The sequence below is a fragment of the Musa acuminata genome, chromosome BXJ2-6, assembly GCF_036884655.1.
Source record: "Musa acuminata AAA Group cultivar baxijiao chromosome BXJ2-6, Cavendish_Baxijiao_AAA, whole genome shotgun sequence".
Taxonomy (NCBI): domain Eukaryota; kingdom Viridiplantae; phylum Streptophyta; class Magnoliopsida; order Zingiberales; family Musaceae; genus Musa; species Musa acuminata.
The window spans coordinates 37,337,019-37,351,975 of record NC_088343.1 but is presented as its reverse complement, the minus strand read 5'-3'; positions in this window follow the sequence as shown (position 1 = coordinate 37,351,975).

The window sequence follows — 14,957 nt, the reverse complement described above, 5'->3', positions numbered from 1 at the left end:
ATGCGTCAGACTGTATAATGATTTATATTTTTTCACGTTATTGAATAATACAATAAGAAATCAAAATGAATATGCTGATATTGAGCTATAAAAATGTCGATATTATCGATCGATCCGTATTCAAAACCTTTGGGTGCTTATTTGAAGAGTAGAGGCAGTCACATGTTATCATTACTTGGATGTTTCATGTATAGAATTTGCATCAGGCATAGATCTAATCAATTGTTGGATTATTGATCATTGGTTGATTAGTAGATTTAACAGTATTTTGTCATCTTTAATATTTGAGAAAGACAAAAACATTTTTGAAATAAAAAATTGAATATATTTGATAAAAAAACACAAGTTAAGAATACTTAAGTTCTTTTACGATTAAAGCCGTCTAATCGGTGAATCGAGCCAATCAAAGATTTGAGTTGGCGATCATTACCGAAGAACTCTGCTGCTTTGATCGTTCTGTAGTAGAAAGAACTATAGCTGTTCGCTGACCATTACGAGAACGTATTGGAAAGAACTATAGCTGTTCGCTGACCATTACGAGAACGTATTGGCTCTTTGTGATGCAGTGCGTATTGATCCTTTCAAACTTGGGCAAATTTTCAGAAAAAAAAACTTCTTTTTGGATTTTTTTTTTTCTCGAGTAGCTCCTCATTTTTAGAATTTCCAAACAGTATCTTCTTTTTGCCTAATATATTTTTCTTTATTTTTATTCTTTTTCCTATCAAGTGATCCATAAGGTGAACAATCTCAGTTATAGTATTTTTACACTGCATTACAGTGTTTCTAGTAATATAAAAAAAAAATCCTATAACATAGTACAAAAATATCATGTTACGATATTTCTATACTGCATTACAATATTTTTCTAATATTGTTAAAAATAAAAGCACTACATTACAGTGTTTTTGTAATGTGTTATGATATTTTTCTAGTATTATTAAAAACATTATAGCACAGTATAAAAACACTATAAATATAATATTTTTTATAAAATTTAGATAAAAATATTATTTTATTGGTATTGATGAAAATGCTATCACAGTATAAAATATAATAATAATATAATATTATTTTTATTAGATAAGAAATACTGTTCGAAAATTCTAAAAATGAGGAGGCTTCTTGGGAAAAATAGAGAAAGACTTTTTGCCAAAAGTTTGCGGGTCAAACTTATGCGTCCATCATTTTCTCCTTCAGATCGATCGATCGATCGATCGATCAGTCAAACTCACACTATCTATCACAAGTGGAGGATACAATGACATTTAGAGCATACCGAGCTATTGCAACGATTTCGTATCTCACGTTGCAGCTTCGATGTGATGGAAAGCAGATTGGAAAGTGTAATATATGCGTATCTATCTATCCACAGGAAGCTAGTAATCAGTAAACAATTTGGTTTAGTACCTTAGTTGGTGTTTGATTCTCTTAGTCTCAATGTGTTCTGGAAATTGGAATGAGTAGGTCTCCTTTTTATATGTTTAGTTTATGCAACTCCAACATCTGAATCAAAATCAAAGATGGTTAGGTAGCTAATATAATTTTATCAACTTAAAACATTTTACTTGTCCATGTGATATTTTGTTTTATATCATTTGATTATATACTATTTTATATTTCTAAGTTTTCTATTAAGTTTCCTTTTCTTTCATTATTACTATTATTTTGTATTTGTATTATGTTGTACTCTCATTTTCCATTTTTATATGCTACCTTACCTATATATTTTATATTTTTGGTATTTTACTTCGGATGATTTTTTTTTTAAAAAAATCTATTTTGGCTTTTCTCGAAATATATCTCAATTCTTAATTTTTTTTTCATTTGGTGTTCTTTTTTCTTTAGCACCCCTAAATGTTCTTAATCATCAACACCTCCTTCTTTATATGGGAATTATTGGTCATCGTCTTTGCTCCATCTTGACTTGTTCCTATTTATGTCTTCATTACCATCGGAAAGGACTCTTGAGAGCGAACAGTTCGAGACCTTCCTTCATATTATTGATGGCCTATAAGGTTGTCACTGTGCCAACCTCTTTCTAAATTCACTTTCAAAAGATGATATGAAAGATCTATCGGGACCTTACCGAGAAGAAACATGTGACAAGGTCAAGTAGAAAGGTAAAGGCAACTATAGTGGAATGAAAGTGATGAATGACAATGATTTTGGAGAAGGTGGTGGTGGCGACGATGGACATTTAGGGTCTTATAGGAAAAAAATATCAAATAAAAAAATTAAAAATTAGGCACATTCTAAAAAAAAAAGTTTCATGTGAGAAAATTAACTTATCTTTCTTTATCTAAAATATTTAAATCTAAGTTAACGATAATACATCCATAAGAGAATCTATTCAATAGGACTAACTTGGGTGTCACCATGTTTGACCTAATCTTATACACTGACTTAGCCGAATTGCTAAATCATCATGTATTTTATTCATGTTCATTTAATATAATAAGATAAAGTCAAGTATAGGGTTAAAAATAAATACAAAGATCAAGTTTCAAAATTCTCACATCAAGAAATGTTGCTCATTTATTTCACATGAGAACATTATAGCAATGGAGTGTCCACCAATTCAAACATTGGCTTACTATATTGTTGAACGATACTCTTCTCTATGCCTTGTGTATAAATTAACTGTTTTTACTTAAAAAATTATATCTTTGTGCTAGGACAAAAAAATCATTAATATCTTAGTTAGCCTAATGTAGTTTAGACCCATATACATAGGATTATTCGAGGTGCATTCGAGGTGGAAACATGGAGCTTCCGAGATGTCACCTACGCAAAGACCGAAGACGAAAGATTTTTTGATCTGATCCCTTCGATGTCCAAATTAGTAACCCGAGGTACGTGAATATGAATGTGAGTAGTCAAGCAAGGTTCCTTTTTATCATATTCAAGATGAGTATTCGTACTTGGTCAAAAAGGGCAAGAAGAAAGCTTGCGATTACCTTTCTAGTCATAAAGGGCAAGAAGAAATCTTATGATTACCTATTTTGAATCTTTGTCCATATGGGCAGACGGGTGGAGGGGTGACCTTCGTCTCCTCCTCCCTTTATAGATATCATATGATGGTTACATATCGGATAAAGGTTAACTAATAATGTATTCTTTATCATTCGTACTCCCCCCGAATGCATACTTTGGGGCTCTTATAAGTGCGACTTAAAGTATGATATTTAGTTCATATGACATAAGAGTGTTCGAGATCTCCTTTCATAGGTCGGGTTTTCCTGACTCATGTATCTCGGGCACATTTTATCCTATGCTTTCAGTGTGGTGGATCTCCTCACAAGAGTTAGATTTTTTCACTCACATGCCTTAGGCATACTTTACCTTGTGTCTCCGCCATGGTAGATTTTTCTTCACGTGGATCAGGTTTTTTTTATTTATGTACCTCAGACAAATTTTACTTTGTGCCTCCATCTCATAGCGGATTTTTCTTTATATGGATTGGGTTTTTTCGACTCATATGTCTCAAGCATATTTGGTCTTGTGCCTCTATCGAGGCTAATTTCTCTTCACGTAGGTTGAGTTTTCTTAATTTACATACCTCAAGCATATTTGACCTTGTACCTCTACCATGGTGGATTTCTCATGGGTTATGTTTTCTTGACTCATACACCTTAGATATATTTAGTCTTGTGTCTCCATCATAACGAATTTTTTTTCATGTGGGTCAAGTTTTCTCGACTCACATGCCTCAAATACATTTGGCCATGTACCTCCATCATGACAGATTTCTCATTACATAGGTCAGGTATTTCCAACTCATGTGTCTTGAGCACATTTGACATTATGCCTCCGTTATGACTGATTTCTCTTTATATGGATTGGATTTTTCTAACTCATATATCTTGGGTACATTTGACTTTATGCCTATATTGTGACAATTTTTTTTCATACAAGTCAAGTTTTCTTGACTTACACACCTCGAGCACATTTGTTCTTATACCTCTATCATAACGGATTTCTCTTTATGCGAGTTGAGATTTCCTGACTCATATACCTCGAACATATTAGCTTTGTACCTCCACCGTAGTAGATTTTTTTATTACATAAGTCGAGTTTTTCCAACTCATGCATCTCATGTACATTTGGCCTTGCACCTCCGTCATAGTGGATTTTGATATTTTTTTAATCTTTTATTAGATGCTTCTTGAGTCCATTATTCAATAATGTCCCTTTGGAATGTTGAATCTCGGATTTTGATGATGAAGTCAATTGTCATTTGTTATCTAATCTATATGTTGAGATAAGTGTGCAGGATTAACTACGATGAAAGTAAGATATGCAGCAGGAGTTGCGCCGGAATCAAGACAATGATCACGTTGGGAGTTCGAGAGTTCGACGGAAGTTCGGACAGTCGTCGGAGGTTCTGCGGGAACAAATCCGAGAAGTCCATGAGCTTACCAAAGAAGCTCGTCGGAACTCGCCAAGTGGATCGTCGCAAGTCCAGGAGTTTGCCAGAAGTCTACAGGAGCATCACCGAGGGTTCATCGGATGATCGACGGAAGTTCGCCGGAAGCTCGCCGGAAGAAGCGATTGACGCACCGGAGTAAGTTGCAGTAAATGTCTTAGGAAATATCGTAGTTAGCACAATGATTAAGTTAGAAATGGGAGGTGATCCCATTAACTTAATCTTGGGGCAATTGGGCCCTTGAAAAACCCAAATTAGGCTGAATGGATCAACCCATTTGGACCCTGATTTCTGCCAGGCGGTTGAACCGCCCCAGCGAGGAGGTGGCACCGCATGAGCTCGGTCTTCGAGCTCTGGCAGGAGGTGTAACCGCCTCAGTCAGACGGTGGCACCGCTTGAGCTCAGTCTTCGAGCTCTGGCAGGAGGTGCAACTGCCCCTGACAGGAGGTGGCACCGCCCAGAGGCTCAATCTTCGAGCTCTGCCAGGCGGTGCAACCGCCAGATCCCAGAATTCCGGGAATTGACAGTTTTGAGCTCGAAATTCAAACTGGGTTGGGGCCTATAAATACCCCACCCTTTTAGCACTGAAAGAGTACCAAAAACACACCAAAATCCTGATCTTATTATGTGATTTTTAGAGCTCAAAATTGTTGTAAAGGCCAAAAGTTCTTCTCCCTCTTTTCTTCCAAGTTCTAATCTTTAAAGAGAGGAGAGAAAATTCTGTAAGGGTTGTCTCCTAAGCCCGTCAAAAGGAGTGAAACTGTAAAAGGGTGGTTGGCCTTCGCCTATTGAAGGAAGGCCTCTAGTAGACGTCGATGACCTCGTCGGTGGAGGAAGCCAAAAGTGGACGTAGGTCAAGATTGACCGAACCACTCTAAATCTCAGTTTGCATTTACTTTGAGCATCTTATCCTTACTGCAAACCTCCTCAATAGCTTACTGCCTTCTGCACATTTACGATCGTGTTTTAAAGTTCAGTATTTTCCGAATCGGCGTTTAGACGTAAATCAATTTTATCGTACGAACATTATATTTCAGTTTGCGCTTACATTTTAACTTTCATCATAACTGCAAACTGCCTTCATAGATTTTCTTTAACTACATCTCGCTTGATTACAAGTTAAAGAGATTTACGAATTGACTTTTCTACCGAAATCGCTTTTATCGTACGAACACCTTTTTAATCGTCGAAAGTTTTCCGCTGCACTAATTCACCCTCCCCCCCTCTTAGTGCTCTTGATCCTAACAATTGGTATCAGAGCGGGGTTAACTCTCAAACGGATTAAAACCCAAGAGAGATGGCATACGTCGAAAACCAAGAGGGTCATTCTATTACACGTCCACCCATGTTCAATGGGACGGACTACACCTATTGGAAGACCCGAATGAGGATCTTTCTTATTTCTATGGATTTTGAACTTTGGAATCTTGTCGAAAATGGATTTTCAAAGTCTTCTCTTCCAATGATCGATTGGAATGAATTGGAGAAGAAGGCTTTCGCTCTTAATGCAAAGGCTATGAATGCCTTATTTTGTGCGCTTGATAAAAACGAGTTCAATCGTGTTTCGGTTTGTGAAACCGTATTTGATATTTGGCACACACTCGAAGTGACTCACGAAGGCACAAGTAGAGTGAAAGAGTCAAAAATCAATCTTTTGATACATTCTTTCAAACTTTTCCGGATGAAACCGAGTGAGACTATTGGCGACATGTTTACCCGTTTCACGGATATCGTCAACGGTCTAAAAGGACTCGGAAAAAGTTTTTCGGATTTTGAGCTCGTAAATAAGATTCTAAGATCCCTTCCTAAGAGTTGGGATCCTAAAGTCACTGCTATTCAAGAGGCAAAAGATCTAAACAACTTCCCTCTTGAAGAACTAATCGGGTCGTTAATGACCTACGAGATGATTTGCAAGGCTCGTGAAGAGCAAGAAGACATCCTTCCAAAGAATAGGAAGGATATGACACTTAGAACTTCAGAATACTACTTGAGAGAAAACTCAAGTGATGAGGACTGTGACGATGACTTGGCACTTCTAACAAGAAAATTTTAAAAAATTATTAAAAGAAACAAGTTTAAGAATGAAACAAAAAATAAATTTGAACCCAAGAAGGACCAAGTTATTTACTATGAGTGCAAAAAGTCGGGACACTACAAGAGTGATTGTCCTCAAGTCAAAGATAGAACATCAAAGAAGAAGGCGCTCAAAGCAACGTGGGATGACTCGAGCACGTCCGAATAAGAGGAGTCCAACACCGAGCAAGTTGCTCATTACGCCTTAATGGCCATCGGGGAGGAGGTAACAAATTTAATAGATGCAGATTTATCATTTGATGAATTATTAAATACCTTCCATGACTTATTTGATGAATGCAAGATTATTAGTAGAAAATATAAATTGTTAAAAAAGGAGCATGATAGTCTTACTTGTAATTTTGATAAGTTAAAAACTGAATATCATGATAGTTTAGGTTCATGCATAAAATGCCATGATCTAGAAACTCTCCAAAAGAAAATTTTGCTACTTAAAGACACCTTGAAGAAATTCGAGGTTGGTAGCAAGTCTTTGAACATGATCCTTGCAAACAAGGGTCACGTTCCCAAAAGAAGTGGAATCGGATTTGTGAGAAGTCCTCACCAAAATCCAACCACCTTCATAAAAGGCCCCATCTTACATGTTCGACACCAAAGCAAATGCAACTTTTGTTGCAAACTTGGACACAAAACGCATTATTGTCTATTCAAGAAAATTAGTCCGAACAAATTAATTTGGGTTCCTAAAGGAACCATGATAAATTCTATGCAACATGATAAACAATGTAGATCTATTTTTGAGGCACCCAAAAGCAAATGGGTACCTAAAGATCATCCTTTCTTGTAGAAACCTATACCATCGCAAGCTAGGAGCAAGAGATGGTACCTTGATAGTGGATGCTCAAGGCATATGACCGGAGATCCATCTCAATTCTCTAAGCTCACTAGCATAGACGAAGGCTATGTCACCTTCGGAGACAACAACAAGGGTAAAATCATTAGCAAAGGAACCATAGGTAACAAATCCAACTTCTTTATTGAAGATGTTTTGTTAGTTGATGGTTTAAAACATAACCTCTTGAGCATTAGTCAATTATGTGATAAAAGATATATTGTCAGATTCGAATCTAATGCTTGCATCATTGAAAAACCACACAAAAATACATCTATGATTGCATTAAAACAAAATAATGTATACACTATTGACATCAATGATTTGTGTAATGAAATGTGTTTTTCGGTTTTGAATGAGGATGCTTGGCTATGACATAGAAGATTAGGTCATGCTAGCATGAAACTAATCACTCAAATATCATCTTAAGAACTTGTAAGAGGAATTCCTCATATCAAGTTTATCAAAGATTATGTATGTGATGCTTGCCAATTAGGTAAACAAATTAAGGGTAGTTTCAAATCTAAGAATCAAATAAGCACCTCTAGGCCCTTACAATTGATCCATATGGACTTGTTCGGACCAATCTCTACATCAAGCCTAGGAGGTAGCAAATACACCTTTGTCATTGTGGATGACTATAGCAGATACACATGGACTTACTTCTTAAAACAGAAAAATGAATGCTTTAGATATTTTACCAAGTTTTGTAAACTTGTTCAAAATAAGAAGGGTTCTATGATTTCGTCAATTAGAAGTGATCACGGCGGTGAATTTCAAAACCATGATTTCCAAGAATTTTGTGAACTCAATGGATACAACCATAATTTCTCTACTCCTAGAAATCCTCAACAAAATGGAGTTGTAGAAAGAAAAAATCTAAATTTACAAGAAATGGCAAGAACCATGTTGAATGAACATAGTCTACCCAAATATTTTTGGGCCGAAGCCGTAAACACTGTATGCTATATTTTGAATAGAGTTCTAGTAAGACCCTTACTCACCAAAACTCCCTGTGAGTTATAGAACAATAAAAAACCCAATGTTTCATATTTTTAAAGTCTTTGGGTGTAAGTGTTTTATCTTGAATGAAAAAGATAACTTAGGAAAATTTGATGCTAAATCCGATGAAGGAATCTTTCTTGGTTATTCTTCGATTTCTAAAGCTTTTCGTATCTTCAATAAAAGAACTTTAATTATTGAAGAATCCATTCATGTTGTTTTGAATGAGATTTCCGAAATCAGGAAAAATGATTTTGATGATGATGTTAATTTTAATTCCTTGAATTTAAATGAAACCCCGTCTCCAACTAGCAACTTGGATGCATCCACTTCCGAAACATCCTTACCCAAGGATTGGAAGTATGTAGATGCTCATCCTAAGGAGCTAATCTTATGAGACACATCAAAGGGGGTTCAAACACGTTCTTCTCTTAAAAATTTTAGTGCCAACGCCGCTTTTCTCTCCCAAATTGAATCTAATGTGTTGACGAAGCCATGAAAGATGATTCATGGATTATCGCAATGCAAGATGAATTAAATCAATTTGAGAGAAATGAGGTGTGGAAGCTTGTTCCTAGGTCAACTGACCATTTAGTTATTGGTACTAAATGGGTTTTTAGAAACAAGCAAGATGAATATGGTATCGTGGTTAGAAACAAGGCTAGATTAGTGGCCAAAGGTTTCAACCAAGAAGAATGTATCGATTACGAAGAAACCTTCACTCTTGTGGCTCGATTAGAAGCCATAAGGATGCTCCTTGCCTACGCTAGTAGTAATAATTTTAAGTTATTTCAAATGGATGTTAAAAGCGCTTTTCTTAATGGCTTTATTTCCGAAGAAGTTTATGTTGAACAACCTCCTAGATTTGAAAATAATAGCCTCCCTAATCATGTGTTTAGATTAACTAAAGCTCTCTACGGTTTAAAACAAGCTCCGAGGGCTTGGTATGAGAGACTTAGTTCTTTTCTTATTGAAAATAATTTCACAAAAGGCAAGGTTGATACTACATTGTTCATCAAGAATTTTGAAAATAATTTTCTCATTGTTCAGATTTATGTTGATGATATTATCTTTGGTTCTACGAATGAATCTCTTTGTGAATCTTTTGCTAAAATTATAAGTCTTAAATTCGAAATGAGTTTAATGGGAGGATTAACATTCTTCTTAGGCTTACAAATCAAACAACTAAGCAATGGCATCTTTATTAGTCAAACTAAATATGCTATGAATTTGCTAAAAAGGTTTAATATGAATAGCTCAAAAGCTATATGAGCACCTCCACTAAGTTAGAAATTGATGAAAGTGGAGAAAGCTTCGATCAAAAAACTTATAGGGGCATGATAGGAAGTTTACTTTACCTCACTGCAAGTAGACCAGATATCATGTTCAGTGTAGGACTTTGTACTAGATTTCAATCAAACCCTAAGATATCTCATTTCAAAGTAGTTAAAAGAATACTTAGATATCTTAATGGTACCATAAATCTAGGATTATGGTACCCAAAATCAAAGAATCTTGAGTTAATTGCTTATGCTGATGCAGACTTTGCTGGCTGTAGACTAGATAGAAAAAGCACATCAGGAACATGTCAATTTTTAGGACATGCCCTTGTTTCTTGGTCATCTAAGAAACAAAACTCGGTTGCACTATCAACAACCGAAACTGAATATATTGTAGCAAGTGCATGCTGTGCACAAGTTATATGGATGAAAAACACCTTAGAAGATTATAAAGTTCATCTTAAAAATATTCCCATTAAATGTGATAACACAAGTGCAATATGCTTAACAAAGAATCCTATACAACACACAAGAACAAAACATATTGATATTAGACATCACTTTATACGAGATCATGTTACTAATCATGATGTAATCATAGAGTTCATTGATACTAAACATCAACTAGCTGATATTTTTACAAAACCTCTAAGTGAAGAACAATTTGATTTCATAAGAAGAGAATTATGAATGTTGATGTGTCCGAATACATAAACTAGTTAAAATTATTTTTTGAACTTTATTGAATGATCAAATCACTTGATTGTCATTACATGCCTAAATAACATGTTGGAAATTATGTGTTGAATACAAAAATTTCCATAACAATAAGCATGTTTTGTCTTCATGATTGTATTTGAAAATCCATAGCATAGTCTTGTCCGACTGCATGAAAGTGTTAATTTCATTTTCGGATTCGCTTAACAATTGGTATCCTAACAATCGGATTTTCTCATACACTTATTATATGAAAATTATTTTTCTGAAATGGATTTGATAAAATGATTCCTGCTTATAAATTCTATCTTGAAATATGGATGATAGTGTTTTTACTTGCAAAGATTTGTTTCACATACATATCTTGATCCTTGTAAAAATGAAGCATGATTTAATCTCTCATCGATTTTAACTTCACTCAAAGTAAACTCACAAATAGCCTTCCTCCTTCATGCAAAAAGATTATAACAAATAAAAAGGAAGAAGTACTCAAAGCGATCTACATATCATGCTTTCCTTTATATGCTTGTATAATTGATTTCCTATCACTCACTATTGGAAAATAACATGAACCTAGTAAAGGCATGAACAATTATCACACTTATGCTCAAAATTTACTTATATTATTCTCCTGGTATCACAATTACCACACTTTTTATTGATGACAAAGGGGGAGAAATATATGGGTATTAATGCTATGCTATGCCTTGTTTGTATCGTGTCAAGATATCAAACAAAAAACTTACATCATAATGTGATGAAATGCAATAATTGCTAAAACATTTGAAATGTGTGCATCATGTAATGATATCAAAATCTTACTTCGCAGTTTTACATGTTGACATCTTACAATATGATGAATTGCTACTATTACCATCATTCAAACTTGTAATGTAAAATTTGAAAATGAATGTCAAGCCTTGACATCATCTTCAAAGGGAAACATCATGATGGGAATCATGATGGGAGTATTGATAAGTTTAAATGATTTTAACTTATCAATATATCTCTTGAATTCAAAGGTTTTGAATTCAAGAATGACTTATCTCAAGTATGGCATATAGACAGGGGGAGTTAAGGTTAACTCCATTATCAATTGATTGTCATCATAAAAAAGGGGGAGATTGTTGAATCTCGGAATTTGATGATGAAGTCAATTGTCATTTGTTATCTAATCTATATGTTGAGATAAGTGTGCAGGATTAACTACGATGAAAGTAAGATATGCAGCAGGAGTTGCGCCGGAATCAAGACAATGATCACGTTGGGAGTTCGAGAGTTCGACGGAAGTTCGGACAGTCGTCGGAGGTTCTACGGGAACAAATCCGAGAAGTCCATGAGCTTGCCAAATAAGCTCGTCGGAACTCACCAAGTGGATCGTCGCAAGTCCAGGAGTTTGCCAGAAGTCCGCAGGAGCATCACCAAGGGTTCATCGGATGATCGACAGAAGTTCGCCGGAAGAAGCGATTGACGCACCGGAGCAAGTTGTAGTAAATGTCTTAGGAAATATCGTAGTTAGCACAATGATTAAGTTGGAAATGAGAGGTGATCCCATTAACTTAATCTTGGGGCAATTGGGCTGAAAAATCCAAATTGGGCCGAATGGATCAACCCATTCGGACCCTGATTTCTGCCAAGCGATTGAACCGCCCCAGCCAGGAGGTGGCACTGCCTGAGCTCGGTCTTCGAGCTTTGGCAGGAGGTGCAACCGCCCCTGATAGGAGGTGGCACCGCCTAGAGGCTCAATCTTCGAGCTTTGCCAAGCGGTGCAACTGCCTCAGTCAGGAGGTGCAACCGCCAGGTCCCGGAATTCCAGGAATTGACAGTTTTGAGCTCGAAATTCAAACTGGGTTGGGGCCTATAAATACCCCACCCTTTCAGCACTGAAAGAGCACCAAAAACACACCGAAATCTTGATCTTATTCTGTGATTTTTAGAGCTCAAAATTGTTGTAAAGGCCAAAAGTTCTTCTCCCTCTTTTCTTCCAAGTTCTGATCTTTAAAGAGAGGAGAGAAAATTCTGTAAGGGTTATCTCCTAAGCCCGTCAAAAGGAGTGAAACTGTAAAAGGGTGGTTGGCCTTCGCCTATTGAAGGAAGGCCTCTAGTAGACGTCGGTGACCTCGTCGGTGGAGGAAGCCAAAAGTGGATGTAGGTCAAGATTGACCGAACCACTCTAAATCTCAGTTTGCATTTACTTTGAGCACCTTATCCTTACTGCAAACCTCCTCAATAGCTTACTACCTTCTGCACATTTACGATCGTGTTTTAAAGTTCAATATTTTCCGAATCGACGTTTAGACGTAAATCAATTTTATCGTACGAACATCATATTTCAATTTGCGCTTACATTTTAACTTTCATCATAACTGCAAACTGCCTTCATAGATTTCCTTTAACTACATCTCGCTTGATTACAAGTTAAAGAGATTTACGAATCGGCTTTTCTACCGAAATCGCTTTTATCGTACGAACACCTTTTTAATCGTCGAAAGTTTTCTGCTGCACTAATTCACCCCCCCCCCCCCCCCCCCCCCCTCTTAGTGCTCTTGATCCTAACATGGAATTGTCCTGAAGGAACACTTGTTTTAACTGTGTGAGAAGAGAGATTAGCTCCCTTCCTATAAATCTCATCTCACCATATGGGTGAGGTTCATTCCTCTATTTGAACTTCTAGAGCCTCCTTAGAAGTCTTCTATATTTCGTTTTGAGTCCTAGAAGGATGAGTCGATCCTTGAGTCTTTCATAGTCTTGACGTCGATTATGTAATAAATCGATCTTCTACCATTTTGGTCTTCTGCCTCCTTAGGTTGGGATATCTTTTTTTTCTTATACAAGTTCCTCCCAATCTACTAATGGTTAAAAGGTCAAGATCCGTGCTCCGTCTTTTGACAATCCAAGGGCGGTGGAGGTCCGGACCTCTCTTATGCTAGGGAAGATAGTTTTTGTGAACTTAAAGGTTCTTTGGCACTTAGAGTACATGAAAAGTCTATATGACTATGATTTAGTGGTGAATGCACCACTTATAGATTACTTACGAGTTAAGTATTCCATCCCAACTGAGTTCGACTTGCAAGTTCCCTGACTCGATTAACGTCCAATCGACCCCACGCCCAGGTCTCTTTGTTTATCCTACAATGCTCTCTATGTGGGACTTCATCTTCCCCACCATCCGTTGATATTATCTTTTCTATAATAGTGGAAGATATCGTCCTCATTGGAGAATGCTGGCGTGCCGACATTACTCTCACCCATAAACTTTTTGTAGCTTGTTTTCAATTGTGTAAGAGGAGAGGTGTCTATTACTTAGTCACTCGAGGGGGCCTTAAACTTAATGGAGCCTAGGGTTGGAATAGGTTAATGGAGCCTAGGGTAGGAATAGGCTCCATTAAACTTTTTGTAGAATACTGGCGTGCAATAGTGGAAGATATTGCCCTTATCGAAGAATGCTGGCATGCTGACATTACTCCCACCTATAAACTTTTTGCAGGTTATTTTCAACTGTACAAGAGGAGAAGTGTCTATTACTTAGTCACTCAAGAGGAGCTTTAAACTTAATGGAGCCTATTCTAACCTTAAGGGTTGGAAGAAGCATTTCTTCCTCGTAGGTTCGATCGAGATCAGTGGTTCGATCTTGCCTGGTCAACACATTATATATATAACACTTGCCCTTCTTATCGAATAAGGGGGCAGGTCAATATTGAGAAATCTGTGGCAATATCACATATGTAGCAGAAGAACAGAAATAAAAATCCAAGATTTTCATAAGAAAAATTAGTCTCTTGTCGTCATGCAAAGATTGGTGCATAAATACCTGTGAAACAAAAATTATGTATGTAAAATTATTATGTTACATAGGGAGATCGTATATCCCTAAATTTATATAGATTTATGGAAGATGATGAAGGAAATCAAATGTTCTCCTCTCTAGCGGTGATTTACATGATAGGGGCTACGAAAATGCTCCTCAAATCGCTACTCAAATCTGTTTGCTGTGTGCCCCACACAATTTAGAAAGAGCTGGCCCTTCTGCTATAGGTTGAGGAGGAGAGGAGAGAGAGGAGAATAGGAGGTGGTAGCTAAAAGAGGTATAGCCTATAGCCCTTTGGTTCTCTCCAATTTATAGAGGCGCCTTATCAACTTAACCATAATGGATCCTACCTTATTGGGTACTAGATCTTTATCTAACTATCCAAGCCTCTTAGATTAATGGGTATCTACCTAATAATCTCTCATTGGCTCGTATTATATATCATTCATATGATACAATAATTTATGGGTTTATTGGATATCCAATAAGATATAGGCTCCAATAGATATCTCATATCTGAATCTCTACACGTTCCAATAGCTACCATATGTATGTGACCCTCTAAGCCCAATATCGAGCTGGTCATGAGTCATATCTGTTAGACTGTGGACGTATTAGGCTACTACGTCGTAGTTCCTAGACGATACAGGAGAATATAATCAATTAAACATATCTATTCTTAATTATCATATATTTATAGCCTCTCATTCATCTAATATCCAAAAGACCGTATACCCGACATGATGTTGTTAGGCCCATACGGTTTTTACTTGAGTCTCATTCTAATCAGATTATCTC